The 21,158-nt window shown below is 32.7% G+C and overlaps 1 protein-coding gene across 1 annotated transcript in view; it reads left to right on the forward strand.

The window, feature by feature from the left end:
• Positions 1-543: 543 nt before the first annotated feature.
• Positions 544-21,158, forward strand: part of LOC113500599 (acid sphingomyelinase-like phosphodiesterase 3a) — a 34,394-nt gene continuing 13,779 nt past the window's right edge. Inside the window, exon 1 of the mRNA XM_026881453.1 lies at positions 544-1,039. The gene's annotated coding sequence lies outside the window, so the exon portion shown is untranslated. The remainder of the gene's footprint in view (positions 1,040-21,158) is intronic.

Consider the following 21,158-nt stretch of genomic DNA (forward strand, 5'->3'; position numbering starts at 1 on the left):
ATAGAGTAAATAAAAGACCATGCATATTAACTTTCGTGAGGCGGATTGATAATGAATATAAGGGATATAAGAGATCGCACGACCAATTTCAGATCCAACCGGAGTCCGCTGGATTGCAAGTCGAGCTTTTGCCAGAAGTACTGTAAGATAATTTATGAGATTGTTTTGTTTTATGTTTTTTTTATTATTTATATTCTAATTTGTTTAATGTTTTAATTTGTATAATGTATATTTTAATTGCTGTAATTGGTTTTTCGCCGTTGTAATTAAATAAATAAATTCCAACACCGCTTCAACTCATGATTGAATACTTGAATACTTGGTTCGCTCCAAACTAGTCGGATGATCACGATAAAAAAGTGTGAGTAAAGCATTAAAACACTTAATTACGTAATAAAGTATTGTAAAATATTGTTTTACAGAAATAACCGCCACAAGCACATATAATATGTATACCTATATTTTGTATTGAGAGTATGTGTAACCTTAATTAATCTTAAGGATACATTAACAACATCAAGTAAACAAAAGAAAACTAATGAATGTGATCAGTTATAACAATGTTCCCTGAAATTGGATTTGTGTTAGATTTAAGCTCCTTGATATTTTATAGAACGGTAAAATCTTAAATGTAGCGACAAATTTCTTAAAAAAAACTGATGAAGTTGGAATCAAAGAGATATCCGAGTATCTATTTACCTTATTCTTTAATATAATGAGCTAACGATACAATACGACATAATGAATGAATAACTATACAAATTATTAAACTACGTTCATGTTTTTTCAACGCCCATGATCTCAAGATCGTGGTTTAGTGGCAGCCCTAGATGTGGCGCGCTTCGCACCTGCAGGACGCAGTCACTCGTCGTCCGCCCGTCGTACGATACGGACGTCGTTCCCGACCGACGCGATACCCCGCGAGTGCGTGATTCTACATCGAACTGTGTTTAAGTTCCTATTGCGTGATTTGTGACTTTTATTTTTTATTATCCTGGAATTCCGCTCATGGACATACCGCTGATGGAAATTGCATATCGTGAGTTAATAAAACACCTTGTTTTATGTTTTTTTTGTCTGTTTTTTGGGTGAGGTTTAGGGATGTTATGGTGTTATAAATTGTTACATTTTATTACACTTAGAACCTAGTGATACTTATTACCATATTTTATTAGTATTTGTACAGTTTTTGGGTGTACTTTAATTAATCATACCAGATTAATTGTAGATATGCTACAACGTAGAGACTTGCTACGTCGTAGAGGTTTGCTGTAGCTGATAAACCTGATAAAGCTGTTAAATACACTAGCAATTAATTCAGCATCTTTAATTCGTCAAAAGCATAAATTCAGACTTTTTTCATTTAATTTTTAGTTACCCTTATAGTCGACGTATTTTATGCGTTATTGCTTACCTTTTGTTTTAAAATAATTACAGACAGTATGTAAAGAAATACATTAGACTAAATAAAAAGTTCATTAATATAAGGGAAATTGAATACAGAATTACGTATCCGATTTATTTCTTCTCTTTAATCACCTGAGATACAAAAAAGGTTACAATACAAAAACCCGGATATATATTCAGCCACATGACAATGATGAATTGTGTAATTATCCCAACATTTTTAGGGTATTTAAGCGGGTTAGGCGTTTAAACAGTGAGGGGTACGTCTGGATTTTTTGTTACCAAGCAATTAAAATAGGCCAGGTTGATTAGGGTTGAGTTTAATGAAAAATGTATTAGTGTGAGTGAGGGTAATAGGTTTGTGAAGTCAGGACCCGTATACAAGTTAAATTTCTGCGAGCGTTAACCCTGATCGCTCATATGTATTGAATTGACAACTCAAAGTCACATTACTTGTCGAAAAGGAATGTCATTCTCATTCACTGGAAGCTTTCTGTTCGTGACTCCGCTAATGCTATGTAACATTGTCTACCATCAGTATTATTATATTACACCGGAATTTCATTTCGTCAAGTCTTGAGATATTTTCGTTCGTATAATACCTAGGTATTACGAGTGAATTTATTACGCAATGGTCATAAAAATCACTCGTAAAACTTTCTCGGTGCTATTTGAAATCCATTACTTATGAATTAAGTTTATTTGAAAATGGTCGTTTACCAGTTAGATTACGGGTTTTTATAGCAGTCAAATGAATACTCAATAAATTATATGCGTGAACTTTTTATGAGAGAAAAGTTTAAAAAATTGGTTTGGACTCAATTATTGTATTATTAATTTTCGGTGATATAAAATAGTTACTGTGTTGTTTATTCTTAAGATAATTATAATTAGGATAATGGTCGTATACGGGAATTCATACGTGTTTTAGGTAAAAAAACAATTGGAAATGGCCTTTATATTTTATTTTAAATGTTTTTATTTTATTTAACAGATAGTTTTATTAAAATAAATACTCAAAATAACAAATTATTTATTTGAGATTTTAAAAACCCGTGAACGAAAATTTAATTATAAAAACATATATAAATTGAATTAATTTTATCTTAATCTCCTCAATCCTTAATTCAGCCTTTCGAGGTTCACTGCAGGACATAGGCCTCCCAAGTTCTTTATTTATTGAATGGAAATTCTATTTATTTCACATGAAATAAAAAAGAACTAAAGCGAATGAACAGTGATTGCCTGAGGTGCATTCGATGTAAATAATCTTTAAATAGAGCTCATTTATGGGCGAGCTTCTTACATGCTTCACTGAGCACATTGCGATCGAGAGAACGACAAAGAAAAAATATAAATGACCTGATTATGATAAAGATAGTTCGACGAAATCAGTTATAAAATTCAAGGTGAAAGAAAATTGAGGGAGTCGAAGAAAATTTAATTATTTATCCTAATTTGGGTATTTAATGTAGTAATTTTTTTTTTTGCTTTTAAAATAATGGTAAATGTTGTAATTATTATTTTTTTGCTAAATGGTAAATTTTTTAGTTATTACGAAAAGAGAACTATATCATAATATATTGAGAATAAAGAAACAAACTAAATATATAATTATGTAATCGGGGGTCGCTACTAAGTAACACTTTTTGTAGGTCAAAATACAATGGTCGGCTTTACTGCTTCCTAAATACTCTTGGTGCGGAAAAAAATCCAGCGCAACAACCTCTTTAATACCTACTAGGCACAGGCACGTGAAATTCAATAACAGGGTCGGTAGTTAACACTAGTCGGTAGTTTAGTATTTGAAAAGTCACATCACTTGTCGAAGAAATTTTCTATTCTAATGCGATTTAACTTTTCTTGAAGCCTTTAGGTTTTTTTTAGTTTCCTTCGTATATTTTCAGTTACGTTAAGTGTGGTTTCTTTGTATTTTATGTGTGTTTATGTTTGAATGTCATCATCGGCCTAGCCTTTTCCCAACTATGTTGGGGTCGGCTACCAGTCCAACCGGTTTCAGCTAAGTACCAGTGTTTTACAAGGAGCGACTGCCTATCTGACCTCCTCAACCCAGTTACCTGGGCAACACGATACCCCTTGATTAGACTGGCTGTCAGACTTGTTTATGTGTGAAATACACGTGTTTATGTTTGAATGTAACCTTAGAGAAAAAAACGTGTAAAAAATAAATACTGCAAGAGCTCTTAAAGTTTAGTTACATTTCAGTAGTATTGTAGGTTGGTGTACTACGTGGGTTTCGATTTAAAACTTCTGTAATAATATTTGCACACTCGTACGTATTTAACCTCTTTGTTCCTAATAATAGATTACAGTTGTTTGAAATAAGTGTTTACATTATTAAACCACGCCGCAACACGTGCCAAAGTTTAAGCCGTTCGTTACACGGCAAACTTTGTGTTAAAGCAGTTTTTTTTTTACTTTTTTTCTACCGTATCATGTCAATAAATTAGCTGAATATTATAGACAAGTAAGTAACGATAGATCAATTTAGTATAAAAAATACTGTACCAGATATACCAGCTGATAGTTAATAGTTTAGAACAAGTAGTAGTAGCCGAGCAGTGTTGACGGCAGGGTAAACAAAATTTGTATCCTCCAAGACCTTGCAGCAACACGGCCTAGTTCAATGATCAATCAATCACTTGTGATAATATTAAACCAGTTAAAAGTTTCAATTGCAAAGTTATTTGAGTAAAGCAATATTCACGAATCTGCCTTGATACCATAACATCTTATAATAAAAGTAAATAAATTCAGATTTATGTCAGACATCCACGCGTGTCAGAGTGAAACAAAAAGTTTCACCGACAAAGTCAAAGTTCGGCGTTATTGTTAGTATAATTTGATTTCTGTACCAACTCCAATATTGAATTTCCAAAGAAGCTTGTTCGAGTTAGGTTTTCTTATGTTGGCTCAATCATTTTCGTTGTTTACTTTGTTTTGTTGGTAATGGTATATTATGATCTTTTGTAAAGTTTGCCTCTGATCGTGTTCGCGTATTAAAGTTTTCCATGTGTGTAACAACAAAAGTTTGTATAAATATGCTCACACACGTAAATACGGGTTTGCTAAATTAATTCTGGCTCGTTTACTCGATCAATATTTTAACGTACCTTCGTTTTGGTACTTTAGGCATCGACTGATCAAACCCCTTTGTAATATGATTATTTTTAGGTAATGGAAGGAATATGAATTTTGTGACTTAATTGAATATAAGGTTGTCTTTAGCACATTAATCGTTTAGAAAGAATGTCTTCTATCGCATATAATAATAAATTTAATAATTCTTGCGTCATCTTTTCCTGTGACTGATGTATAATCTGGTATAAGAGTCGCCCGTAGGCCTCTGACGTCATAAAACGCCCTTGAAAATTTCTGAAAAATGTTTTTGTTATCTAACGATGATTTCTTTAACAGTTTTTAGCAAGTAACAATTTCGTTATTCTTTCATGGGCTTGTACGCATAAAATGTAACTTATCAATTAAGTCTTTTAGTTAATGAATACGCAACCTAGCTACACGAACATAAAAACGTAAAGTGCCAAAAAACGATCAGTGGTAGTAGCACGATATAAACGAAAAACAACTCTCACTTTGCTTTCAAGGAACATTATTACATAACGCGTTAAGGAGATAGTAATATATTTTCACTTGGTAATATAATTTCCAGGCATAAAGCTATTACTGTTACATGCTTATGAAGCCGTGTGTGGTACAAAATATGTTATTTATAGCAGCTTGTGACAGTTTCACACAGAGCTTGGAGTTTTCTACAAAACTATTCTCATATTTATAAACGAGATTATGCACCTCAAGTGAACAGAGTTCTTAGTACATATTTTGTAGCTAGGGTTTAAAGTCTCTGCTTTTATGCATTTATTTTTTGCTAAAAGTAACTTAACGTAACTTAACACGATCAAGGTGAAGGTATTTGTTTAGGTGTGTTTAGATAATCTAGTATTCATAGAGTACCATTTTACGTGTAAAATGTTATAATCACACCGGTATCTTTATAGAATTAAAATTGAAGGTATATTATTCACAATTATCCGAGGTCATATTATTGACAATTAACCGACTTCAAAAAAGCAAAAACGGTATATTTCTTTTCTTAATGTTTTATTATCGACCTTGATTAGCCCAAAAAAAATCGTAGAACGTAAATCCAGCTACTGTTCTGCCTAGCATTTTGTGTTAAATTGATGTGACTAATAAAATTACCTCATCACAACCTCCCCGTCCAACCGCGTACCGTAGGAAGAAATTCTTTTACTTCGCATCAATATCTTCATGAGCGTAACTATAACACGTTTCGAAAGTAACCGATACTTTCCCAACACACATCGTCCTTACAATAACACGTAAACACGTCGTGCTGCGTCCTTCTCGGGGTCTTAATGGATGCCTCGAGCTGCCTACTAAAAGCTCACGACCCCAAGGCTACGGAAATTTTCTCTGAGATGTTTTCATTTGTCTCTCGTTAGTATTTTGTCTTTTGAATCTCTTTTGTTTACGATGGACATCGTGAAACAAATAACAGTCGTCTATTTATCCAAAATAGGGACGAATTACGATTAAAAATATTTCTATCCGTAAAATAATTAGACGTTATATAAAATATTCTCTACTTGTGAAAATTACAGGCCTCTACGAAGAAGAGGAACTATTAATTATCTAATTTTATTATATAAGTAATACTTAAAATTAGGGATTTAAAACATAAACAGCAAAACTGGAGCAAAAACTGTCCCTGAAACATTGAATTAATTATCAGAGCTACTTATGACCGCATAAGCGAATGAAAGATTCTTGAAAAACCAGTAACAGTAGGTATATACTAGTATATACCTTATCTATACTTCTATACTAATATATAAAGCTGAAGAGTTTGTTTGTTTGTTTCGCGCTAATCTCAGAAACTACTGGTTCAAGTTGAAAAAATCTTTTCCTGTTGAATCGCTGCGACTAATAGGAGCGAAGATAAAATAGAAAATGTGTAAAAAAAACAGGGAAAATTATTCATCTTCGAGGGCTTTCGTTCAAAAATTAATAACTTACCTATATCTTTTAACCCCGCGGACGAAGCCGCGGGTAACAGCTAGTAACTAAATACTCGACACTTCCCGAAGTTTGCTGATGTTTCGACTCTCAAACCAACAAGACGATTATTGAAACCATAGCGAAACATCGGAAGGTGTGGGCGGATTTAATCCTAAATCAAGCTTAAAAGTTCCTCTTCCCTCCTACAACCAATTTGGGTCCCTTACAAAAGGAAACAATTTACGTTTCTTACCTATTTATAATAGAAAACTAATTACGCTCGAAACACGAAGTAATTTTCTTCGTAATCAAAAGACGTCTTGTGAAAGTCGTTGGTTTTGGCTCAAAACTACGGGCCAATGTAATTGAAATGGCACGGCTTTCTGTATTTAGAATCTCAGGTAAAAACGTGTTATTTCTTTTAAGATGTCTCCTTCATCTTTGAGTTCTTCCAAAGTAGTACGGACAGCAACAGAGGTCGGTTTAAATGTTCCCATTGTCGTAACTATATGCAATCAAATACAATGAGTCACTGTTGTGCTGCTGGATAATTAAAGATCAACACCTAGTATGGTTAAAAATCACCCATTCGTATAATTATAATAGGTCACTAGAATTCTGGGATCTGTACATTATTTTTTAAGATTTTCTGCTTGTGTTTCGACCTCTGTTGCTGACTGTACTATTCCATTGTCGAGAAGCCGGTTAAGAAATGAAAATATTTTAAATTAAAAGATCAAGTATTGTACATATTTAATTGCCTTTACATAAATATAGAAGGTATGTAAATGTAATAACATATGTGAAATGTATCAGTCTTTGTCCATAAATTCTTCTAGGTCTAAACGGATGTGATGCACATTGATAAAATATAACCAACTGTGCAATCCAAACGTAAAAAAATGCTTATTCTGTTATTATCTATTCTAACATCTACTTGTGGGAAACCGCGGCAATCGTAAAAACACAAATACAAAGCCAATTTTAATAAAAACAAATGGTTCCTAAGCATTTAAAATGTTACTTAGACATTACGAACCTACACTACCTAAAAAAATAGAACTAAGAATTACTTTTTCTTAAATTAAAAACCATAAACTTTACTAACTAGCACTAAGGGTATTTAAGCTTTACAATAAATAAATAAACTTTTTAATAAAGTTCGACCAGTATAGATTGGTCTATCGTACTTTATAAACCTACTAGTATACTTCTATTAAGTATAGGGTCCACTGATTACTAAGGGTGTGTCCAACGTTGTTGCCTTGCTTTACAGGCTAACTTAAGGCCCCATAAATGTGCCTTAAAATGAGGAAGCCACTTTCATGGGTCATAAAGTACGATAGTGTAATTTAGGTTATGACGGACAACACTGCATACAATCTTTATTGTTATTAGCATCCTATCTTTATGTACCTAATTATAGTATGTAGAGTTTCGCCATTTTTATATTATTTTTAACAAATTTAAGTCAAACACGGGCCGCATATGCTAGCATGTACAAAAATAAAACTTACTGGTATTTACTTATCTCTATCGGTCGACTACATAGTTTCGGATTCAACTGGAGTCCTCTTATCACGAATTGGAGAGATAGCTGATTCTAAAGAGGCGGTTGAGTTGCGAGTCGAAAAAAGCTTGTAATTTAACTGAAACCAATCTTCAACAAAGGCCAAACAAAATTGCTTACAGTTCGACTACTGTCACATAAACTTGTGTGTGACAATAAAATTGCAAATTGTCGAGACGTACAAGGTTGCGAGATATCCCTATTACTGATAAGAATGCCAATTTGTATTAATCACGCGCATTGTTATTCAAATTGAGTACAACAAGGCATTATTTATTTCGAGTATTTCTTTAGTACATTTATAGAATTTCCACATATAATTTAGTGATTCGATAAAAGAAAGAAACTGTTTGAGGCATTATGGAAGTTACTTTTATTGTTACGTTTTTCGAAAACAGTATTGAATATAGCGATTATGTTATGATAATTAAGACGGATATTGATCTAACATTTTTGTTTCAGATCAATTGGTAGACCAATTTAGAATGAAATTAGAGAACATGATAGAACAATGTTAACAATTTATTTAAAATATTCTATACACGTATGAGGTCTTTGAACTTTCATTAATTTAGGTATATGTACCTTCTTCTGCCTTCGGTGGAACATGCACCTTTTGTTACAAAACGCTACATACCTTTAGACAAGGCTGTTAATGTTTAAAGCCCCTATCTTTGTATCTAAGTTGAGCAGAAGCCTAAAAGTTTGGCTGTATTAAAATAAGCTATATTATCATAGTTTTATGACACATACTTGTCGCTTCCAAACATTTGAGATTTCGATCAGTGATCGTAGAAATAACTTGGATCGAATTTCATTTCTAAGTATTTTAAATTCATTGAAAAAGATACAATATAGAAGCTTGTTTTTACGTTACCTTGTTTTTCTATTGTTTGAACTTCGAACCGTGTTCTATAGCTATGTATATTTGGGTAAGCCCAATACTTTGTTCTATGTTAAAATGCAAGCCTACATCACACCGGGCGCGATTCCAAACATCAGCTCTCTTAGTGTCTATTTCCTAATGGAAAAACCCAATAACACTTTGCTCGTTCTGTAAATCGAACTCAAAACTGATACTCAAAAAGTTTTTATTCAAATATCTTTTTGATATCAGTTTATTATTTATTTTCCAAAAGTAATTTGCATTATATATTAGCAAATAATTTACAGTAAAAAAGTTGTTTATTAGATTTTATTTTTAACGTACACTTTTATTCAGTTAGTTTACTCGTTTAATTTGAGCAAATAGATAATTTGCTGGTTTACTCAACTAAAAATTAAGCCAAATAATTGTTCCGAATAGTTATTGAGCTACACAAAATATTTATTTATCCATAAGTTTAGCTAAAAAGCAAATAACAAATCAAAACAAATGTTTACTACAAAATCGTCAAACTGCATTAAATATGGTTGAACAAACAACGATAGCAAATCGTTTACATATAAATTAGATAACTGATTTACATACTCGATACTCTTACAAACAATTTTCCTATTTATAATATTAGTACGTTGATTAATGTTCAGCGGTAAAGCCTACAATGATAAATTAATTTGTAAACCTATGCCGCCATACATTTTCCCGTGAACATTGCGGTTACGTATTACCGTTATCAATGAGCAAATGTGTATTAATGTAGGTATGTTAAAATCATTTATGGAAAATATTTAACATATTGCATGTAATTATATAGAGCTCCGTTGTTGGTATTCGAAACGGAATTTGTTGTCTCAATTGATATTGTGTCACACCTCATACCGAGATCATTAATTGTTTTTACTATTATTTGGTGAAAAATGTTGGTCGAATATAACAAGATAGATTAAGTTAAGAAATTTTATTAAAAAAAGTAAGCTTGTCGTCAACGTAGTCTGATTGCCTGAAGTCTGAGATTGCCATATAAAATATTGAATTGTATTTTTTGCTTTTAAAAAAGAACACGAGATTTCAACGAAAAAAAAATTACCTTTAGATATTTTTAGATTGTTTTTTAAGTCAAACCATGCTATAATACTACTAATTAATTTATACTACTTGGCTTAAGTCTGAGAACTACTGGGAACCCATCAAGTACATTTTTCTTAGTAAATAATTAACAGAGATGGATTTTTTAATATATTTTGTGGTTGTGGTGGTTTACTCGTACCAAAATAACGTTCTAAGTAAATTCCATGATTAAGCATTTTGTCACGTGCCCACCCTTTCAAGGGTAATCAATAAAAAGCTGCAAACGTGATGTCTACCTAAACAAAAAGATTACAGAAAAGGTTTGCTGGCCTGTTGGTCTAGTGGTTAGTGGCCCTGACTCATTGTACATATACCAGAGGTCATGGGTTCGATTCTCATCCAGACCAATAATTTTTGTGATGAGCTCGATCATTTGTTTTGTGTTTATGTGTAATTTATCTGCATTTTGTATGTATTTAGAAATATAATAGTTGTCAGTTATTTAGTAACATTAATAAAAAACCCATCCCATCACTAGGCGCAGGCCTTTTCCTAAATCAGACTCTTTCAACATTCATCACTGCGCTAGGTCACAGTGGATGGCTATTTTTTTTATATATGGACTCCAGGATTCCTGCAATGTTTTTCTTTTACCGTTTGTCACAGGTGTCTTAGAATAATACAGAAAGTAGAAGTATTGATCAATTTATATCTTGCTCTAGATTTTATTAACATACACACAGTAGGTATATGGTGTTCTATAATAATATCCGATTCTAAGATTTTTGTACGCATTTACGTAATAACCCATACTTACAAGAAGTCCTAGAAAATCTGAAAATCCTATCCTTAACAGTTGAACAAGAATAGAAATGGTAACCACACATTAGCCCGGAGCGATAAATCTTGACGGTCAGAGAAAGCCAGCGCTTTCTTTGTACCCAGAATGAATTTAAAGGGAATATAAATAGAGACGAGCTCGGATTTCGCAAACTTGTTTGTTTAACAACCAAGAAATAACATCAGCAAATTTTCGGAGTTTGTTTTTGGTTCATATGCGCATATTTTATGGAGAAATAACGAAATAATAAAACATTATTCATTTCAACTTTTTGGAACTGTCAATAGCCCTTTCTTTAGTGTTAGACGTGTAAGTCATATTTTAACTGTGTTTACTTTTAGATTTATTGATCGCGTGAATCAACGTTACTTCAAATAAAATATGTTTTACTCATGACGTAATTACAGATCAAATATTTCTACGGCTCAGATATCTGATCAAAACATAATCACATTAATTGTATTAGACTCATGTGTGAATGCCTATACAGATACATTTTTTGTAAATATTTCCAAGTTTTAGCAATTAGCAATAATAAAATGTCATTAAACTAAGCATTCGATGTGACAATCCTGAACATATTCAGTTAATGAGGAGCACGAATATCTCAAACATTTTGGTTCACAAGTTACCCCAATTTGCGTAAAAATATCTGAAAAGAACGGAGGGCGTGCTGCAAAGATCCTTTATTGCAAATTGGCTGTGAAATTGTGGCATGTACTCGTATGGTTGTATATATTGCCTTTATTCTTTTGTCAAACAAGGTGAGCTTACAGCATTACGCATACGGGGTGTATTCAAGCTATTCGGAGTTTACCTGTCGTTATATTGCTACTATTATTACGTACGTTCTTATACCGTAAAGCTGGAATACGGTTCTAGTGTATAATGTTGAAACGTTAAAGCCAACGATAATACTGCTAACAATAGTAGATAAATTCATTTAGAGGTATTGTTTGTCGAAATTGTTGATTTCGGAATTGTAGAGTTTAAAATTTAACGATGAACACAATTGTAAAGTCCACTGATAATGATAAACTAGTCATTAAAACAAATTAGCGAACAAAACATTTTAATATTTAATTTTGTCGACTGCATTCCTACATTTCGAGTTTTCCAATAGCAACTTGAGATTTATGTTTATATTTATAGGCATATTCCCATTCCTTAAATTAATATCTTTGCACTTGTAAAACAGAGATGCCACTCTACACTGTTTAATTCTTTGTCACGTGTGCATAACTTCGATCAGATTACTTAAAGACAGATTTAAAATACACTGAAAGTTATCGTTATTGTATATTTAATATAATTTTTTTTATTTATAATACTTGGCGAAAACAAAAGAAATGTCCACGATAAAATCCCTATCAGAATAAAAGCCTTGACAATTTGAGCTAAGCTTTTAACTTTAATTTCCGCGGCAGCTATATCAGCCAATAAATTACTTTGATGGACCTTTTATGTTTCGTATAGAGGATAAATGACTAGATATATACGTAGACATTGAACGTATAATGTATTGGAGGTATATAATCTACATTTTGCATGGAATTTAATCGACAATCAAGATACCAAAACAGTATCCCTCTAATATAAAAAATTCCCGTGTCACGATGTTAGTTACCGTACTCCTCCGAAACGGCTTAACCGATTTTTACCAAATTTTATATGCGTATTCAGTAGGTCTGATAATCGACTAACATCTATTTTTCATACCCCTAAGTGATAAGGGTTGCTGACACTAAAATAAAATTATTGTTTTTTTTTTGTACGAAATTGTTTGTTTTTTTTTTATAATGTGGCATTAAAAATACATTCAACTAGAAAAAAAATGTATTAGGCAAAACAACGTTTGCTAGGTCAGCTAGTATAGTGTAATATTTGCCTCCTTCTCTCTGGCCTTTTTACAATTTTTTACAAATGGGTCTTGAAAATCTATCCTCCTTTGCATTTATCAGTACCCTTACGCTATCAATCTCTTTTTTTCGAACTTCTTATGTTCATTTTACGACTTTTCTCTCCCTCTAACACCCACTTTGTGTAACTCAAAATCCTTTTATCTCTCTTTAGTAATACGTAATACGAACTTCTTTATGTTAGTTTCATTAATCATTGATATTTGTTAAACAAAAACTGATACTTTTAAGTACAGACACTTTCTAAAGAATAGTTATTGAAAAAATGGCTTAGAGTAGGTAGCGTCTCTCTTCTTCTTCAATTGTATTATATAGTCGTCGACGCTGCAAAGGTTTTCATTAACATCTCATATAGAGATTTTTACTAACAATATAATAAAATATTCTGGTAGAGTAGAATATCTCCATTCTATCCTAACATTGCAGTAGAACATTCATACCTAAAGAAAACATGAACATTGTACAGCAATTTTAATCAATTATTATTCAACTCAGCCAACGTAACGTGGTAGTTTAACAATACGTGTTGTACCGGCATTTCAATAGAACCTTTTCCTCACAACCCTAAAATAAACTATACTTCCATATATTACGTCTGTAATATTGCTTTATTACCTTTTTTACGAAAAAATATCGTCTTCAAGGGAATAGGAAATGCCTTTGTGAGGTATGTGAGTCACATCACTCAGTCGATTGCAAGTAGTATTATATAATGTGTACTAAGGTATAAACAACTAGATTAAGAGCTTGATAAGGAATCTTTTGGTTTGATTGTACAATCTCTCCTTTTAAAAAACCTACCAATTGTTATTGGTAGGATCTATCTACCTTGTATCGTAAAAGTTGAGACGCGTATAAAAAAAGGAAAAAAAAACATTCATCAGGAAGGTAAAATACATGTTTTACATAATAAAATACTTTTATATCAGAATAACAACGATTACAATTCAAATGAAACAGCGATATTGCATCGCAAAATTAAATTCAGTTCAATCTTTACTTCATTTAAATACTCTTTCGTTTTTTTTTAATTTCAACATTAATTCGCTGCCAGCCACAACTCTCATTTCACATGATTTCATTAATTCAATTAACAACATTTGTTTAAAAATTCATTAAATCTTCGAATTCCTTTCGGAGTGTTTTCGACAATACCGGCGTATTTTTGGCGGGACGTATATTTTATTATACTCGTACGAACCCTTCCACATAAGTTAGGAACGAAACTCATAATATTTGTCTTTACATTTTTCTTTTATATGTTTACCACGTTTCAGCAAATATTATACCAGAAAGAGATAAATGTAAAACATGTTTTGGCCTGACATGGAAATAAGAGAATAAGGATTACACTGCCATTGTATGATTGAATACTTACTAGGATATATTTTTACTTAAGCGAACCTTTTTACATAATGTGTTAAGGAAATTTGACCTTTGTAGCGTTTTTGTAAGTATTAAAATGTCTTGAAGACTTTTTTTCTGGATTTTCTTTTCACGTATCGTTAGGTGAACTTTACCTCTATGCTTAATTTGATATGTTATCAAATTTATCGTTTGCAACCGGCTACTAAGAAAGAGGAGATTCTAGGAGAAAAATCGGCCGTGGGCCGAGTGCGGGAATAAAGGTTCTGTTCAAATAGGCTACAAAAAAACAAATTTTAAAAAGTAACTGGTGAAAAACAGAGGCCAGAAAAAACGAGGTACTTTTGGTCAGGCGGACAGACTGGGTGATTCGCAGTTCTAAAAACCGTCTTACAATTATTAACTTTAACTTAAAAGCCGTTTTACAATTATTATAAGTGCTTTATTTGTATGAAAGAATGTTTTCAAAAAGCCGTTGACTTTAGCGATAAGCCAGCCACCGTTGTGGATGCTATGACGCCATATTTTTTTAATGCTGAAATCGAACAATATCTGGTTCAACGGTCTCAGATGAACAGATGTTATCTTGTCAGCGTTGGTCCATTTCCATACTGAGAACTTCTAGCATTGCTCGCCATGCTAGCTTACCGCGGGTTGGCTTAGGTTTAACTCCTAAATTCAAACCCTAAACAATAACTGTGTAAATCTTTAAACATATTTAAAAGTATGGTTCAAATATTTACCGTCTTCAGAAAAACCTCAACTTCTAATTATACCGCTTCAAGTGCTAAGAAAAATAAACAAACAGTCGACACTTTAATTTATAGTTATCCAACGGTTTTCCATTGAAACCGGTTACAAGCTATTTGAGTTCCGGTGGTAAGCGCATTACAAAGTTACTAAGTACACTTCGTAGCAATGCTACGCCGTAACATAGTAGCACTCTACGAGTTTAATACGTAGCGAACCGTTTTCTGTTTTAATTTTAAACTTTTATAGAAACTAATTAAGTTGTTGTGCTCGGGAAATAAAATGTTGTTTTATTTATGAAACGGGGCATTGAGTTACAGATTAAGAAATTGAGCATAATTGGATTAGATTCCAGTAACCTTGATCTTTCATTTGAAGTGTAGTGTTTATTTGTTCGCTCTACTGAATATTCATTACGTATTTCATTAAGGTTAGTTAGTATGTCATTACTTGGCACCATGTCGACAAGTTGCTAGTGTGCTTAAATAGTACATTTCTACCATGATTACATATAATCTTCAAGATTGAGTAAATCAAATTATCGAGTTGAATAGTTTTTCGATTTGAGTATTGCTTCTAATAAATCTGAAATGTTAAAAAAACAGCCAGACAAAAATGGTTTAAGCATAAATTAATCTTACTACAGTATAATTCATAAGGTCGCATTATAATAACACCCTGTACAAAAGAACCGACATCATGGTTATTGATCCCATTCCATTAGGATTCGGTCTAAACAAGTTGAGGCCCATTATATTATATTAGCCTCATTCTGGACCAACAATTACGTTTTAATGTAGGTCTGGTGTCGTTGTGGAAGAGAGACGAGACTCTATACAGCGTAATGCTGTATCTCGCTTCAACAGTACAGAGGCCCTACTTCCAAATTTTAGGTAAAACGGTTTACCTGTCATTGTAAGGAACTCGATTACCGTTATTTTTGCATATTTAATTAACATTACGCCTCAGTTTTTAAGGAAATTTCTTGGAGCTTTTTTGTTTCCAAGGTTTCTGTTTTGACAATGTTTTAGAAAAATAAATATTTGTTTTTTCTAACTAGTGAAAACGTTTTTTGTGACATTAATAATGTTTTTGCGAGTTCTGATTTTGTCGTCTTTTTGTTTATGTAAGTGTTTTCTTTTAATAAAATCTATCAAAAAATAAATTAGCATTGAAGTGGTCCTGACAAAAAACCTGTAAATTAAATCTAAATTGTATTCGTCACTTGTGTACATGTTTATGTTTTAAGACTCTACACTTATCATCTCACTTGCTAGTCTATTCTACAACTACCTATGCTTAAGTCGGTTTCAGTCTAACCGGATGCAGCTAAGTACTAGTAGTTTACAAGGAGCGACTGCCTATTCAACCTCCTCAACCCAGTAACCCGACCAACACGGTATCCGCTGGTAAGATTTTTCACTCGAATAAGATTCACGTTAACTCGTTAAAACCATAAGTCTGATCCTGACAAATCAAGTTATATTTTTATATACGACTTTACCAAGTAGTATCAATGTGACTTTCACAAATGTTTGACACTATAAACTGCAAAAACCGTATAAACATTGCGAAGAAATCTGGATCTTTAAATATTGAAATCGGGAATTAAAAATGCAAAACCTACACTTAAATAGTGTGAGCATCAATGCTCAAATTCTGGGCTCAATTCGAATTCATAATCATACCTACATAGTCTGCAAAGTTATCATTTAACATTTCTGTTTAAAGCGGCTCTTATTCTTTTAAGAGTTCATTAAAATTATCTGGATAAGAGTCAACTTCAAAACTATTTCCTCCCCTCTAACTATTCACAATTTTATTTCAAGATAGGAATTAAACCGTCCCCAATTATTCCGAGCAAGAATAAAACACAATTTCCATTCATTACAAACTTCCAAACTAGATCTTTGAATTAAAATTTTAAACATTCAGGTCGGAATCTTTAAACACGGTCTCTCAGCAAAACGATTGAAGTGTAGTACAACGGCCACTTGACAAATTCGTTCTTTTTCTCTATTAATCTGGAATCAGCAATGCCATCCAGTGGCAATGCCGGCAACGATTGGACTTGTGCCAACTGGCAACGGAATGCGACCACCTACATGATTAATTGTTGTTTAATTCCCTACATGTGTGCATGTACGAGATAAATGTATGCGTAAACGTGCGTGTGACGTCACACGGCGCCGAGCAAAATGCCAAACTATGCAAAGAATGTGGTTGTCCTAACATTAGCAATTAGCGAATTCGATACTTAAAATGGTTTATTGCATTGAAACTGTCAGATATGCACGATTCACGCTCGAAATTAACACTAATTGGAATAGTTCGATATTTTTATTTTGCTTTACACTTTCGGTAGGTATTGGATCGAGAATAAGGTGTTTTTAGCAAAAATACAGAACAGAACGAATTCGAAAAATATATTACATTTGAAGGAGTGTGAAATTTAATCATTGGAAACAAAACACCCGTCTCAAAAAAGCTTACTTTTCAGAACACTAATTGAGTAACACTACACAAGCGTATTAGCCACGTTCGTCTGTAATTTGGCGGCTCCTCGGTGCCCTGTCATTACCAACTTAGACCACATATTGCCACTATAAAACTTAACCCAACGGCAAATAGTTGAAATTCGAATAACACCGACAATTAGGTTAATTATTATTAGAACTGACCCCTCATTGTTAGATTAAGGAATGAGGTATAGACGGCAATAGAACAAGTCGGTTAATGAAATTTCAATCAAATTCAATAAATTGCTATAACATAGATAAAATTCAAAATGCGCTTGACACCTTGTAAAAATACTTTTTCCCAACTTCTGTATGTCAACCGAAAACACTGGTGTTAATCAGGCTGTCTTAACCGACTTCTGTAGCTGAAAGTCCTTTATCGTACTCGTTTCGTAATAAAAACATAAAGATCCAAACTAGTCCCCATTTATATGACCTAGGGTTTTTCGAAAAAACGTTTAAGGTAAAGTTCTTAATAAATATATTCAAAAATAATCAAATATTTATTTGAATCTTAGAAAATAAATATTTTTAGTTATATGTCGCATAGTTAGCATAGCATAGTTATATGTCGATAATATAAAATTTAGCTGTCAACATATCCAAGTGAAACTTTTATAACTGAAATATAAAATAACCGTAAAACCGCGCGTAATATTAGCACTAGTTTACGCAAACACGTAGCGAAACAAGAGCAAATATCATGGCTATATTCAGATATACAACGTTTTATTAAATACAAACACGTTTTTTCAACTCCAAAATATATTTTCTGCCCATGCACGAAAATGCAGTCAAAATGTTGAATCAATTATTCGCACTCAAGGCGTCAAACGAAAACCTTAAATTTTGTAATCTAACTTTTGAAAGCCAAAATTTGGCTCAGAAATTATGGCGGTATATTTTCGTCCCCCCATTTTTCAGTTTCCCTTCTAAAAATGTCCAAATAACGAAATTAATTCAACGTTCCCCGGCTGAGATTAAATTAAATCGTTTCCTTGTTCTGCCCTTACGACTAGCTCCTTTAATACGCATTGTACCAATGAGAATTCATTCTGTTTTTGTCAGTTTTCATGTTCTTACAAAAGATGTAATAGTATTTCTCTGCGGGTCTCGGGTTCGTAAACATACGGTTAACCGTCTTAAACATAGCAAATACTCTATGTATACTAAAGAATTATTAGCAGCGAGACAATTTCTTTTGAATACTAGACTAACAAGACTTTTAAATATACATATAAACAATTTATTGATAGAACTTTACTCAGTGGTTATAGATCTCATTGGACGTTGCAATCCTTGATACCACGATATATTACATTCCACTTAAGAAAAAAATGTTCGGGTCCAATTACAGTAACAGTCCAACCTCGGTGCTCTACAAAAACGTAGAGTTCCCGGTCTAAACAGCCACCCGTATGTATAAATAAACATCATAGAGCCCTGCCATAGCACTTTTGACAGCTTGAACCCATTATGCTGTCGTTACGTAAATACTTTTAGCTCATGTACATACCTTTACATAATGTTTCTTGAGCTCTCTTAAGAATACATTGTCTTTTAAGAACCCTCCTTGAATAATGTTTAGTTAAAATATTTTTTTGATGGATTTAAGGCGAAGATGCATTGTTCGTTTTATAATTTCAAGACTGTTACTGCCTAATGCTGTTAGAGAAAATATTATTACGTTGACAATCAACAAAATCGGTTCAAATCGGTACCGAGGAGACGAAAATAAAAAAAAATACAGACCAATTGAGAACCTCTTCTTATTGTATTCGGACTTTCTATTATCTATGTTAGGTATTAGTGCAAGTAAGTGCAATCCATTAAACTACGATTTTTGCTGTAATGAAAATAGTTTTGTATGATAGTAGTATTATAGTGAATGAAATTATATTCCCCTCCGAAATACATATATGTACCTATGTCAAAGTGAATCAATTTTATTGCAGTCCTACCTAATGGATATAAATGTTATTGTTGTGCAAATAAATGTTATACAAAACCACGAATAAATATTGAATTGCATGAAAGCCCATGTAGTCGTATAGATGCAGCCTTTAAAACAAAGTGCTAGTTTTGTTCATTCCCTGACATCCATTGCTATGCATGGTAACGATGATAGGAAGCAATAACAGGGCGTTTTTGTACCAAAAATTTCACATTCCGGTGCTCCGGAAAAAATAACGACATTTTTATGTAGATCGTAAAAGATTTAACCCGTAGTCGCCTTAAAAGCGTCATCAATGCTGTATTCAGGCAGTATGGCATTAAGGATCTAATGTGTATGCTAATAACGTCTAAAATCGTTCCCGTCTTAATGTTAAGGCTTACTGACTTCATAGCTAGTATTAAGGCCGGGTTTCGCACTCGATGGTAGGCTCAAGTTAAATTTAAATTGTGGAAACTAAATTTGCATATGGAGTTATGTACGGCGGTCGGTATTCTTCCATGCGGAGTCTTGCTGAGAGTATAGAATTAAATTTGCGTTCATAGGTAGGGTGAGAACCTTATTCAACAATTTTCATTATGGAGAATAGGTACATTAAAGCACGTTGAACATAAAAACCTTAAGTGGGACGATATGCACATTAACTCTTAGATTTTTAAATGGTGTTCTAATTCAGTTATGTAGAGCTTTTTAGATATTAGTATAAAACCATGAAATACTGTGTTTATCTAATATTTAACGATTACGTTTTAATCCAAAAAGGCCAAGCTGTTAAATGTCCACGGCTATAAACAAAAGAAATAATATAGCTGCTATGTCGTATCGAATTTATAAAATCAATATGAAGGAAACTTGACGTATTATTGGAGACACCTCAGAGCTCTCCCGTAAAAGTTTTGTAAGCGTCTCTGGGGAACCCCGAAAATTGCTGTCTAACTATTTGTTTTGTTTGTTTTTTTTCTTGTAACAAATAATGGTAGTTTTTGTAACAAATTTGCCATTTGTGTTCTAGTTCTAACAATAAATAATTGAGTTTTGTGCTAAACAGTGGCCAAGGCCAGAATTTGGTTTCATAAATGGATTTGAAGCCTATGTTTTACGGAAAATTATTTTTTTCCCCATAACTACATGCATGTTTTTTTTAATACCAATCTTCAAAAGATTTATCACAAAAAAGAAAAGTCAAGAAAATCATCCTGTTCGAAACCAGTGTTAATTAAACATTCTACCGAAAACCAAAGAAGACCCGAAGCCAAAGACAAACTATTGGTTGAATTAGGTCCGCACTGTTGTTTTACAACTTTCATTAGTACCAAGAAAAGGAAGCACCAATTCTGTAACAAGAAACCTTAGAAGAAATCCACTTGGCGAACTAATCTTAACCACTAATCCTTAGAGACTTAATGTCTACGTAAAAATAAACATGGACGTTATTTCACTGAGTCCGGTGTCCCAGGTGTGTTTGTGTCCGCCTCATTTATAATTTAAGCTCGCCTGACAGACGGTGGAAGGGAGAAAAGAGACCGGAATGCGTTCGGAACCTAAATGATGGGATAACTTTCTTTAGTCTACGCTGATATTTATTTGTACTGCAGTTTTTTGTTTCAGAACGTTGTGAAGCTTTTTGCATGTTGCTTTAAGTGTTTTCTGGAATTAGTTAGGTTTAAGTTTGCAAGTAAGGATGTCATTAAATACATCTTGATGCGAAGAAATCTTTTGTAATGTTGTCTTGTTTTACTTTTTGCTCTTAGCATTTAAGCAAACTATCATTGCCGTTTACGTAAATTTAGTTTGTGCCATTGTGATCAAAACAAATTTGAA

Source organism: Trichoplusia ni, chromosome 14 (assembly GCF_003590095.1).
Source record: "Trichoplusia ni isolate ovarian cell line Hi5 chromosome 14, tn1, whole genome shotgun sequence".
Lineage (NCBI taxonomy): Eukaryota > Metazoa > Arthropoda > Insecta > Lepidoptera > Noctuidae > Trichoplusia > Trichoplusia ni.